The 14,118-nt window shown below is 41.5% G+C and overlaps 1 long non-coding RNA gene across 1 annotated transcript; it reads right to left on the bottom strand.

Annotated features, from left to right (window-relative positions):
* Nucleotides 1-4,601: 4,601 nt before the first annotated feature.
* On the bottom strand, nt 4,602-7,854 carry LOC144341218 (uncharacterized). Its single transcript, XR_013418094.1, has 2 exons — nt 7,684-7,854; nt 4,602-4,820 (listed from the first exon to the last, which is right to left on the bottom strand). It is a non-coding gene; the product is annotated as an uncharacterized LOC144341218 (long non-coding RNA).
* Nucleotides 7,855-14,118: the final 6,264 nt, after the last annotated feature.

Below are 14,118 nucleotides of genomic sequence, written 5' to 3'. Positions count from 1 at the left end.
GAGAATGGGATGAAAAACTGGCTCTTTTTTAAAAAACGTAACGTTGCTTGATTTTAGCAAGTAAAATGGACTTGAAGGAGGCCTGTTTGCTCCTAATGGATTTGCCAGTCCCTCCTGGTAATCAGATCGCAGGGAGCCTGCTCTGCTTTATCATCTGGTAATCATTTTCAGAGCTGGTGAGACACCGCAGGGGACTGGCCTCTGGCAGCAGTTCTCGGTTTGATTTGCAACATTTGTCCATGTGCGTTTTTATGCCATTTGAGGATCACCCATCGCATCATCATGGAACTCAATTCGTTCCATTATGCTTAAGTGTGTGTTAGCTCTGCGGTGAGGACCCCTTTTGCCCGGCTGCCCTGGAATGTGGCCCAGTGAGTATTTTGCAGCAATGCTTCAGGCTGAGCTGGGGCTAGGGCATGAGCCGAGATAAGCACTGCTTCTCTGTACAAACCCACTCCCTCATCCTAAATTTGAAAGGAGAGGAAAGAAGCCCTGCCAGAGGGTACAGGACCTGCAAGGGGAGACTTTTCGCTGCTGTATACACACCTATTCTGTAGCCACCTTGATTCTACATATTCTTTAGAACTAGCACCCTCTACTGCTGTGTCTGGAGTCTCACCTTCTTCGTTAGGCGCCAGTTTAGTTGTGTGTGGGTAGTGCAAAGCTAACCATAGACAAAACTCGGAAACAAGTGCCTTTTCTCCTCCACCATCCACTCAGTTTCTTCCAACACTCTAGGATGATAGCATCCCATTTTATTGAACAAATATTTATTGGGCAGCTAATATGTAACTTGCACTGCTGTAGGCAATTAATTGCCTGTCAATGACCCAAACAGACAAAATAATTGCCCTCAGTGATAGTATGTTCTAATGGTGACACAGGCTTGAATGCAGGAGACTTAGAGGCTTAAATGATCATGGAAAACAGTCAGTAAAGTGATCAGTGCATGGGCTGGTGTAGGCATAAAGGAATGGTGGGAAATACGGCCAGCTGCAGAGTTGAATGTCTGCTAAGGGGAAATGCTGTTTTTCCACCAACATGAACGAATGTTGGCCCTTTGCATTTCATTTCAAGAAAAGCTGGAAGTGTGAATTTTAAAAATGTAAAAGCTATTGTGTTTTAAATATTGGTAACTAGCTCAAAAGTTTTAAAAACACTATTCAATACCCAAATGCAAAAGCAAAAAAAAAAAAAAAAAAAAAAAATCTCATCTTCCCAGATTGTCCATTACAGTCAGTTTACAACTTCTATGCTTTGGGGTAAGCAATAAAAATAGGCCCTGATTACCTTCAGGTGACCAATAGGTAAAGGAACATATTTCTTGAGAGGCTGCTGCTTAGATCATCTTGCTGCAGGAAGCACACATGACTCCATTTCTGTCCCTTTTTAACTGCTCCCACATTTGCAATGAGACCAACCTCTCTGCAGGCCACAGCCGTCCAGTGACTGAGCACAGCTGGGTACTGAGACATGCCATGGAGCTCTCCAGTGGGTAACTGCCTTAAGGACTGCCCATAGGTCTGTCCAAGCCATTTTGCCTGCAGTTTGAGACTCTTGCTCTCCGATATTCTATCCCTCTCTCCTTCCGCAGCATCAGACCTACATCCCAAGCCGAAGGCTCTTCCTAATTTCTGCTCTCTTTCCCCACACATCCTTTTGCACATCAAATCCACAGCAGACCTGAAGTAACACAAGGAACCAGGGGATTCTGACTGAAAGGGAGCCTCTTTCCTAGACCTGATTCTTGAGCTTGTTATTTCCTATTTTGTTTTTTCTTATTATTTGGTGCCACGGACAGTTTGAAACGTGCTCAGAGCCTGGAGAGATGAGCTGTGGGGCAAGGAGCCTGAGCTGGGGAGGGAGATGAGGGAAGGTAAATGGAGAACAGCAACAGCGTGCATCCATGGTGGGAGGCAGCACAGGCTAAGAGGCTAGGAGGGCAGTATTGTGATGCGCTGGTGTCATTCCTAGCAGAGAGCAGTAAAGATATATGTCTAGAAAAATGTTACTTGACCTTTACCATTATAACAAGCGTTGACACCTGTTTCTTTAAAGATTCAACTGAGTTAGTTGCCTACTGGATCATGGTCTCTTCTTTATGCATTTCTTCTTTGTATTACTTTTCTTCCCATTTTCTCTCCTTCCCCTTATTGCCACCCGCTTCAGTTCACACTTAAAACACACAAACATACACACTTCAAGCTTATGTGTCTGAAAGTTTACAAACTGTCAGATAAGATATTAGACTTTCAGTGGTAATAAATGATTGGACTGTTGACTTAATATTTTACAACAATGCACACAGTACTTTTAGCTCCTTATATTGGTGTTTTCAATATATTTTTATTTACTTACTTTTTCTCTGAATCCTGTGAGAGAGGTAAGAATTATTGTCTTTGTAGTTACACTGACGCAACTGAGACTTTGACCCATTTGCTCTGGGTCTCAGGGGCTGTCTTCCAAACAGTGAGGATCCTGTTAGTGATACATGTTTGTTGACAATAGCTGGAGTAATATATTCAATTCTGTGGGAGAGGCAAGCAGCAACGGAGGTTTCTAATGGACGGCTTTTATCTGGTCCCCCTGCATTACTTTGCTTGAATCTGTGTGACTGAGGACAGAAGGGGTTTGAAACTAGAATAATGGACACTCCCTAGACAGTTAGATTACAACAGATCTATGGCTTGCAAGAGCAGAATGCAATAATCAATGGGATATCATAAGCCAAACCAGCTGGGGCACTTATATCAATTTGAACAAAATGCACCTTAGAAGGAATGCTGAATTTTCAGTTCTTAAGTGATGATCAACCCACTCTATGAAAAACAAAGTGTGGTTTGTAAATGGAAGTACCTCGCCTGGTTCACAGAAAGTTCCTGTGGCTGTTTCTAATTCCTTCAGCTTTTTCTTTCTGCAGACTCACATTTCATATCATTTTATACCGTTGCTTTTATTTGATTTCTTTCGTGGCTTTATTTCTTTATTACCTTGACCATGCGGCAGTTCCAATTCATGTTAGATAATATTGGAGGGCCAAAGGGAGTGGTTGACATAAGACCGAGACTGCTACCAGGTGAGATTTAATTGTTTCTGATAGGCAGGAAAGGACCATTTTAACAAAAAGGTTCTTGAGCTGGGAGGGAATTAGTAAAAATCACTTAAGGGAAACCTATCATTGTTCTTGCATCTGACACTTTAAACACAGCTATTAAACCCATCTACCTCTCCGTGAGTGGAACGTGAAAACTCTCAGCTGACACCACTTTGTATACCCAATTGTGCAAAATTGCTTACAGCTTGTCTGCTACCTACTCATTCTTGCTTTTATTTTTCTAAGTCCAAGACATCCAGGATACATTTTCTTTTGCAAATTATTTCTCTTGTTTTATTTTCAATTATATTATACAGACAGGAAAGTGCAAACAATCTATACAAGCTGTTGTTTAAGGAACGCTTTTCAAGAAAACACCCCGTCATAACCATTCAGTCTAAGAAACAGCCTTGTCAGACTCCCAATTTCCTTCTGTGTTGTCCTCCCAGAGACTAATCTTTGTTCTGATATTTTGTTAATTATATCATTGCTTTTAAAATATATTTTCATCTCTTATAAAAAGCATCACTGAACAATAGAGTTTAGGTTATCCTGCTCTCGAACCTAACATTGAGGGGAATCACATCAATGTATTCTTTTATGGCCGACTCCTTTTACTCAATGTGATGTTTGTAAGCTTCATCCTGATGTTATGAGTAGCACTGGGGAGGGCGAGAAGGACAGTCATATTACCTGCATCACTGCCCTCAACTTCAGGCAGCACAGCATGGAGGGTATCTCTTCCCCAGGAGGGTATCCCTTCCTGGGGAAGGGAGAGAAAAGTGAGCACTGCACTTTGCTTTGGATCTCAACACTGGGCCTGCCACAGTAAAACCCAACACTGGGCTCACCATAACCTCAGACTCCAGGCTGGTCCCTCTGGACTGAACCGACAGGACTACCCTAGTCCAAGGCTGGATCCTGCAGCCCCAGGCTCCAGTCCAGCCTGGCAGACTCAGTCTTCAGGCCTGCCTCAGGCCCAGGATGCAGACTGGGCCCCAGTGGCTTCGTAACTACCCTAGGGCCAGGTCTGCCCCCACAGATTCAAACCCTAGGCCCACCCTAGGGCCAGGGTAGCCCCAGCAGCCCTAGGCTCTAGACCACTCCCAGCACCGGGATGGCCCCTACAGCCCTAGACTTCATGCCCACCCCAGCCCTAGAATGCCCCCCATGGCCCTAGTCACCAGGCTGACACCTGCAGACCCAGGCACCAGGGCCTGCTCACCTGCTGACCTGAGAACCAGGTCAGCCTGCTTGTGAACCATACCAGGTGGTATACCCAGAATCTCTGGGTGGGCTGACTGGTGAAGGGCTCCCCCAAGACAAAGCCAGTCTGCAGACTGGAATAAGCCTCTACTTTTTCAAATGTTCAGACATCAATGTAAGACAACAAGAAACACAAAAAACCAATGAGACATAACTCCCACCCAAGAACACAATTATCTCTAGTAGCTGACCCCAAGGACATGGAGCTATATAAACTTCCTGATAAAGAATTCAAAATAAATATTTACATTAAATTTATTTTCCTTCAACTTTTAAATTCTGGGGTACATACATGTGCAGGATGTACAGGTATGTTACATAGGTAAACGTGAACCATGGTGGTTTGCTGCACAAATCAACCCACTGCCCTGGTATTAAGCCCCGTATCCATTAGCTACTCTTCCTGATGCTCCATATATACTGGTTGTGCACATTTTTGGGTTACATTGCCTTTGGATACCTGCATATAATGTATAATAATCAAATCAGGGTAATTGAGATATCCATCACCTCAAACATTTGTCTTTTCTTTCAAACATTTAACTTTTCTTTGTCTTGCAATTCTTCTAGGTGTTTTGAAATATACAATATTATTGTTAACTTTAATTCTCTGACTGTATTATCAGACACTAAAGCTGACTTCTATCTAACTGTATTTTTTACCCCTTAACCAACTTTTCTTCATCTCGTCCTTCTTACTTCCCTTCCCAACCTTTGGTTACCACAATTCTACTCTATGCTTCCATAGAATCTACTTTATTTGTGTGTGTGTGTGTGTGTGTGTGTGTATACACGAGTGAGAACATGCAATATTTGTCTTTCTGTGCCGGGCTTATTTTACTTTACATAATGACCACCAGTTCTATCCCCATTGAGCCAAATAACATGATTTTATCCTTTTTACGGCTGAATAGTATTCCATTGTGTATATATACCGTATATTCTTTATACATTCATTTGTTGATGGAAACTTAGGTTTATTCCATATCTTGACCATTGTGAATAGTGCTGCAATAAATATGGGAGTGCAGATATTTCTTTGAAATACTGTTATCTTGTGGGTATGATTCAATTATTCTACTGTTTCTTGATTTTACTAATGGTGATTTCTTTCCTTGTGTGCTTGGTTGTTTGTGTGCAGTTTATTGTCTCAGAGTTTTATTATGGTAATATTTTGAGGGTCAATAGGCAATTTTCTCTATAGAGAGAATATGCATTTGCTACTGCCAAGTTTCTGTACATCTGGTCTTAGGTGACCATAAACAAGTTTGTAATCTGTGGATCCCTGTATCTCCCAGGCAATGCTGTAGCTAATGGCTATAATTTGGTAGGAACACTTTTTCTTTTCCTTTAATACCTACTCCAAACAGGGCCCAACAACTTCCTCTGTATTCTCCTGCAAAGATGCGAGAGAGGAGTTTATTTGTAGCACTATAACCATGAGTTCATTGTCCTTTTTTTTTTTTTTTTTTTTTTTTTAATCCCCTTACTTAATATAAGGAGAGCCTCCTATTAGTTTCTCCACTTGGGATACAGCCTGGGCATTGACCTCTGTATCTTGTGTTGTACAAGGAAGGTTGCATAATCAAAGCGGGAATTTCTCAGGGTAGGCAAGTAACTGCAGGTCAAAGTAGATTAAGTTTCTTGTGCTTGGCTTTCTGGATTTCAGCTTTCCTTAGATTTTTTTTGACTGTCAGTTTTTAAATTTTTATAAGGAGATGTTTTAAGTATTTTATCTAGCATTCTTAGTTGCTTCTATCTGAAGGTTTGGTTCTAATAAACCATTGTTAGAAATTCAAGTTATTGCCTTCTTTTTAAAAAGTAAAATGTAAATACAATTCTTATTCAAAGGAATAATCTTTTCTTCCTTTATGCTCATTGTAACAAAATAAAAAACCAAAAACCTAGAAAACACATTGTAAAAGAAGGAAAATTTGCCCTTGATAACAATCAGAACATAGGGCTATAATATCTTTTAGCACTTCTTAACCACGATTGAAAAGCAAAAACCAAAAACCAGAAAGCAAAACCAAACCTTAGGCCCTAATACCTGAAGGCATTGTGGTAAATACTTATGACTTTATCTTGCGTCAGCATCTATTTTGAAAACAAGTTTGACTTTCTCATATCAGAAGCAGGGCTCAGTCACCATTGACACAGCCTTTAGTTCCATACTACACTCAAATGGCTCAAGCCAGTGGCCAAAGATAAGAACTTGGAGGCATCTCTCTTCAATCTGGCAGACTGAGCTCCATACTTTCCTTCTGCTTTCTTTAAAGGGACCATTCAGGCATTTGCCCGATTACTTGAAGTGACTGATACCCTGTTCTTTTATATACGCTGCTGAGAGCATGCTCTCATGTGTGCACGCTCTCTCTCTCTCTCTCTGCCTGACTCCATTTCTGCCTGCATGACTGAGGATGGAGAACTTTACTCTTGTCTCATTGTGTCCTCTTTGCCTAGGACCTATAAGTAAAATCTCTTTAAACTTATTCCCTATTGTGATGGTGTATTGAATTTGCACCTTCCATCTAAAGAACTAGAGGTTGTCCAGGCTGAATTTTCCCTGGGATGCCAGGGAGACCACAAAGTCAGGCTCCCAGTGCCTGAGCAATGGTCAGGCAGGACTAAACTGGAGATGGGACGGATAAGAGCCACAAGGGCATCTGCCAGTGTAAACAAGTTTCCTATGTGAGGGACTCCCTGATTGCAGGTCAGACAAGTAAGCATTAGGAAGTCTGCCAAGTAAAAGAAGTATCCCATGAGAGGTACACTGTAAACACCCATGTCCAGGTACCCTTCATGTCCCACTAGGGCAGGGTTGCTAGCTGCTCTGGTACTAGAACCCAAATTTAGCTGGGGGCTCTTGAAACAGGTATCCTTTGAATAGAATGAATAAACCTTTCTCCAAGCCTTCCAGAGTTGTACTAGCTGAACCCATTACGAAGAGTCAGTGTCTGACTGTATTATTTGAGAAAATGGCAACTCAAATCTTTTTATGTGGGATCTTCAACCCTGGTTAATATGGGCTGAATATCCTTCAACAAAAAGATGAATGGCTTTTTATTCATGGGATGAGAAAATACTTACCAAATCTTTAATTTTGGTGGTTGTAACACGATTTATTTAACCTTCCCTGTTTTTTGTACCTTTATGTCAAATCCAATTTTACAACTCTCTGTATCCTTATCTTAGTTTTAATACTTCCTTCTGATCCTTTTACTTTGGCAGTCCATCAGACTTTCTTTTTTAGGTGTTAGGCCTCGATGTACTCTTTGATTCTGCAGTTTGAACATATTCTTGAATCTCGAGTCTCATCTTACCTTCAACAACCTTTGTTCCTTATTACAACTCTGATAGATGAGGCCCCAATCCCTCAGCCTGAAGAAGATACTACAGACTGTTATGAAAATACTGTGTTAGTGAATGTTACGTGTTGAATTGCATCCCTCCAAATTTACATGTTGAAGTCTGAACTCCCAGAAGCTCAGAATGTGACCTTATTTGGAAATTAGGTTGTTGTGGATGTAATTAGTTAATATGAAGTCACAATGGAGCAGGTAAGCCCCTAATCCAATAAGACTGGTGTCCTTGTTTAAAAAAAAAAAAAAAAAGGGAATCTCTGCACAGAGGGGCACCCACAGGGAGAATGATGTGTGTACATAAAGCCAGAGGTTGGGGTGATGTGTCTACAAGCCAAGTAACACCAAAGTTCCCAGCGAGCAAACCTTTAGAAGCTAGAGAGGCTCAAGCAGATTCTCCTTCACAGTCCTCCAAGGAACCAACCCTGCTGACAGCTCCATCTTAGACTTCTTGTCTACAGAACTGTGTGACAATAAATCACTGTTGTTTAAGCCATCTAGTTTTGGTATTTTATCACAGCCGCTCTAGCAAACTAATACAGGGAGATGGTGTGAGTTAAATTAAAATCGTGGTTGATTAAAAACAGGAAGAACCCTTTCAGTTTAGACCGAAAGGTTATTGGGAGGTAGATTTAGAAGTGCAGCACTTCTCAGTATCATTGACCTTATACTTGCTCTCAAATGTGCCTTTTCTTGTTGTGATCCTCCGTCATTGGTCACTCTGCCTCAAATCTCTTTTATGTCCATTCCCACCCCACGAGGAGCCACTGTGTGGTTCTCCAGCAAAGGTTTATTCCTGTGTATGCTCCTCTGGTCATCCTCAATTAGAAGACCTAGATATTGCCAAGGGTTTCATGTGTATTCAGGGATACAGTCATGTTGAGATAGGAGGTGGGACTTGACTCTGAACCAGATTAAAGACTGGCTGAAACAGGGAAAAGGCGCCCAAAGTACCTCTCCATAAGACATGCCCACCAGCACCATGACAGTTTACCATTGCCATAGCAACACCTGGAATTACCGCCCCTTTCCGTGGCAATGCCCTGAAAGTTACCGTTCCTTTTCCAAAAATTTCTGAATAATCTACCCCTTAGTTGGCATGTAATTAAAAGTGAGTTTAACCGTGACTGCAGAACTGCCTCTGAGCTGCTGCTCTTGACACAGCCTGTAGGGTAGCCCTGCTCTGTGGGAGCAGTCACGAAGCTGTAACACTGCCATCTCAATAAAGTTGTTTTCTTCTACCACTGGCTCACCTTTGAATTCTTTCTGGGCAAAGCCGAAAACCTTCCTGGACTAAGCCCCGATTTTTGGGCTTGCCTGTCTTGCATCAGTGTGTATCCAGGGATTCCAATTCTGGGATATCAAAGGTTACATGGACTGGGAGAAGCAAAGTCAAAATTACTTTGTCCTGCATATCCTACCTCCCATGCACCAAGTGAAACAATGATTTCTATCATGTCTTTTCCAGTGCCAAAACATTTTCTATAGTAACTAGCTCAGCTAGAAAACTTTGAGATGGTTACCTGGGAGAAGTGTCATACTCATTCATTGACTGGGAATGATGCCAGTGGGCTAAATGAGACATACATACATACATACATACATATATATATATATGTATTTTTTTTTCTTTTTTTCCTGCAAGAAGGAAGCCAAAGATAGAAGCTACCAGTTCAAGTCAAACCAAGGCTGAAAATCAGTCTCATTTATCACCATCTGAAATTGTACAGGGGTATCAGTGCTGTGAATGAACCCACGTATCCTCATGGGCTATTTCCCGGCTGTCTCATTTTAGAGAAGATTTATACTTCAGAGTCTTGCTATATATTACATCTGAGACAGATGAAAGGAAACAATTTATAATTGCTTAACATGTGTGCACAGGTTAACATATCCCACCTCCAAATTATCTTCCTCCTTATGAATCACAGTTCTCTGGAGATTTGTGGGAGGCACTGAGTTTCAATCACAGTATTAAATTTAGTGACCTTCAAGGGAAAGGGGGAGCAAATTGCAGCTTCCTCACTTGTACATGCCAGGAGTTGGCCATTCATCCTGCTACCAGGCAAGTGAACATAGTGACTTCCTGACAGAAACAGGAGAGAATGAAAAAAATTCTGGGGAGTGAAAATAAGTTTGGACACTCTTATAATCTACAGTTAAGTCATCCAACTAGCTAAAGTAACTTTGAAAAAAAAAAAACAAAACTAGTGGACCTCAATACTTTCGAAGCTTTAGAAATACATGCATGTAAATAAATAAAATTAGAGGTTAATTTCTTCAAAACCATTTTTGTAAAGCCTCCTAGAGGATAAGGCTTGACTCTTCATTAAAAATAAAGTTAATTCTCCTTTGCAAATGATTTTTTAAGCACATCTATAATGTACTGTACCTTCCATTGTTTAATAAATGAAATATCCAGAGCTGTCACAGTGAGACATCCCTTCTACGGGAGGTATTTAAACTCTTCTTCTCTTCTCTCTCATTCTTTTTCAATGTCTCTGAGCCACATTAATGATGGATATTTAATCCCTAGTCAAGCCTCTGTCTGAAGCTGTCTGGAAATGAGGAGTGACTTTTAAAAGGCAGACAATAAACAGACTGGATAGATTCTATCTACAGAGAAGCACCTGACATCCCTAGTGTGACAAGCAAAGCTTGAGGTCTTTAAGGCTCTTAACTTCTAAAGGTCACAGCCCTGAATGGATATTTATAACCCATTTCTGAGACTGAGCACCTTCCAGTACTGGGCAGCATATTGGTCCAGCAACTGGGCCACCTTCTGGCCATTGGACAGTTGCTTTGCCAGATGATGATCTGTTCTCCATTATGTGGCTTCCCCGCAGTCTTGTGCTGTTTGGCATATTCTGCAGATGACCGACTGGGATGTTCATGCTGCACTTCTTGTGTTCCAATGAGTCATGGATATTTTAGAGTTTGGAAAGTAAAATAATAAAAAGAAAACAAATCCCGGCAGAATAAATTACTTGTGAGATCTGTAGATCAAGTGGATCAATGCAGTTCTTATTTGTCTTTAGTCTCAAAAAAGACCAGAATTAAAGTGCTTTAGAGTTATAGGTAGTATTATTTCTTTGTCAATTTTAGGCTTTTAAATTTGTAATGTACACCACAGGCCATGTTGGCTGCTCCCAGCACTGTCTTTGTTGTCTAACCAACGTGTGCCTTCAGACCACGAAGACAACCTGAGTCAAGAAAGGCTTTCAACTCGATTCTGACATTACTGCAGCTAGGTTATCAAGAAGGTGGGATGTTGAGTGTATCATTCTCTATATAAACATGGTTTATAGATAATTTGTTAAACTTTTACTCATCCCTGGGTGTGGAGGCATGCTAGTGTCTGAGAGAACTGCCCTTATCCTGCTGTCTTGCAGGCAGCAATAGACATCTCAGGTCGTGGATTTAGCTGCTCCTGAAAAATGTCTTAAATCTGAATTCCACCTGAAAAGAGAGAATATTCATTTCCAGGTCTACCGACGCCACCAGCCAAAACTTTAAAGGGAGACAGAATGTTCTCTTTCAGCTCTTTCTCATTCTCCCCCTCCCCCTCCAGGTCTGGGACTCTTTAATTAATGGATCCCAAAATTAGAATATGAAGGTAATTCCTTTGCAACACCTCCCATAACACAGTGGTGTGCTTTTGCTCTTTGGACAGGGTTGATACCATGTATGAGAGACAAATCTTTTGTCAGGAGCTCCAACCTGATGTACACACTTGCTCCCCGGTATACTTACACGTGTGCCCATCTGTCTGGGTGGTAGGAGGCCTGTGGGGGATGGAGCAGGGCAATTTCAAGGATGCCCATTTGCCAGTGTGGAAGAGCTGGTTCGGGGGCACAGCCTGCAGAGCACAGCATGTGCCAGTTCTTCTGCCAAGAGAACCTTCTGTTTGGCAGTAGTGCCTGAACAGGCGGCATGCTGCTCTACAATGGGTAACATCTGCAGATGGGAAGCTGGTGGGTGATGTACCCTCCGTGATGGATTCTGCTGCATGCCATCACCCAGCTCCCTTTAGAACAAGCTAACAGCGAGTAATACCTCACAAAAGCAAGCCAGTTTTACTTTTTGATTATGGAAATAGTTGTTGAATGTTTGCTATTAATTGAAAGTCATGTGTTCTGTGCTTTGGGATGATGTAGATGAATTTGACGTGGACCCTAACTTTAAGAGGCTTATGGAAGTAACAGATATAAGCACACACATAGAGAGTTGGTAGACAAGGAATGTCATAGGCCTAGAGACACACACACCAAAGCCACAGAGATGTGCTATTAAAGCCCAGAAGAGGGGAGAGGATGCTCAGCTGGGGACCCCCAGGGGATAGGTGTTTGGGCTGTGCTTTGAGGATGGGAAAGGTTTGCACCTGTGGTTAGGGTGGAAGAGACCATGCATGGTTGAGGGACTTTCATGTCAGATAGGAGTGAGATACAGTGGAGTGCTTGAGTGGGACTTAGCATGAACTGTGAGATAAATGAAAGAGGAGGTGGAAAAGATGTGCTGAGGATAGATCATGGGGAAGTGTGATATCTGGGTGACTGAGTGGTCTAGGAGAGCTAGTCAAGACAGGGATGGAGCTGTGCTGCCCCCAGATGCGTGAAAGGTATAGATGAAGATGGGAGCTTTCCTGGGAGACCACAGCATCAGCACTATCCCTTGGTCTTGAGAGCTGAGTTTGAGTCTTCATAGTTTGTCAATTAACCAGTGTTTACTGAACCCCTTGTTATAGGCTCTTTATGTGGACCAGGTAGTATTTGGCCTCTCCACCTAGGAGGGGAGATATATCAAGTGACCTTTGTAAATCAACATGATGGGATAAAGGTAAAGCTACAGGAATTCCTATGGAAGTCTGGGAACCCAGAGGAGGGGGGGACACAGAAGCATCCAGATGCCTGAAATGTCAGCTGCAGAGTGGAGGATATCATGACCTTCAGAGCTGGGTGGTCTGGTTGTATCACAGTCATGCAGCATTGGACAAGTTACATCACTTCTCTTGCTTTACTGTATTCATTTGTAAAATTGACTTAATAATAGCACCTACTTCATAGGGCTGCTAATCAAGTGAGTTAGTATATTTCCAGTGCATGAAAACATGCTTGGCCTCCAGCATCTGAACTGTGTGTGTGAACATGTATTGTTGTGGCAGTGCTGTGTAACAAACGATACAGAATGGTGGTTCAATGTTCGTGTCTCACCATGGGTCACTGGGCTGGGGGTGGCCCTGCTAGGTTAGACTTGCTTGACTCTAAGGTGGGGATCAGGTTTAATTCTGATCCATGTGTCTTTTCAGTTCAGATCCCAGGAGCATCTCCATCTGGGACTTGTTTTCACAATGGAGAGAAGGAGGGTTGGGTCCAGTCAAATGCTGTGCTTTCGCTCCATGTGCACTCGGGGTTCCTCATAGCTCCTCACATTCCTCTGGTCGTGCCTTCCAAGACCAACATTGATTGGCAAGGAAACATATTCTTCACATGTAAGTGTTGAGGGGATGGTAGATATCTGACAAACGGGAACATCATAAACCATGTCTGTCATGAACAGTTTCCTTAAGGAAGTAATGGAAACAGACTTAAAAAAAGCTAAGCAGGTATATTAATTGCAGGCAAAAACACAAACACCAATATAAAGAGGTAGAACTGACCTAGCTGTGACTATGTTGTAATGAATTTTCTTTTCTTAAATGTATTTTAACTTTAAAAATATCTCCCCAAATTAATTAACATATATAAAATAGACAAATAAAAATTGTATATATTTACAGTGTACCATGTGATGTTTTCATATGTGTAGACATTGGAAAATGATTAAATCAAGCTAATTAACATGCCTTTCACATTCCACTTTATTTTTTGTGGTGAGAACATTTAAAATCTACTCTCTTAGTGATTTTCATCTATATAATACATTATTATTAACTGTAGTCATTTTGCTGTACAATAGATGTCCAGAGCTCATTCATCCTGGCAAACCTGAAACTTCATACCCTTAATTTAGAGTGAAATCAGCATAATATATAACAACAAGCATTAAACTTGACATAAGGAGACCTGCATTCCCATTGCATAATCTTGGTTAAGATTCTTACAATTTGGATGCCTCTGTTGTTTCATTTGCAAAAATGAAGAAGCTAGATTAATTAACCTTCAAGTTCTCTCCCAATATCCTGTGATTCTGTGATGATGAAAAGCTACAAAGAAAGAGGGGTTGCTGAGATGGGCCTTTGGAGGAATAAAAGGCATCTAATTTGATGGAAGGTGTTTATTGTAAACCTGCGGAATTTATTGTTGACACAAGCAGTGATAAGAGTTACTACAGGTTCTTGATCAGTGAATACTAATTTGGGACTTAAGAGGTATTCATGAGCTCTGTGTTGGATGGTGT

This window comes from Macaca mulatta, chromosome 6 (assembly GCF_049350105.2).
Source record: "Macaca mulatta isolate MMU2019108-1 chromosome 6, T2T-MMU8v2.0, whole genome shotgun sequence".
Lineage (NCBI taxonomy): Eukaryota > Metazoa > Chordata > Mammalia > Primates > Cercopithecidae > Macaca > Macaca mulatta.
Note: the sequence above shows the minus strand (reverse complement) of the source record. Positions and strands in the feature narration are given on the sequence as shown.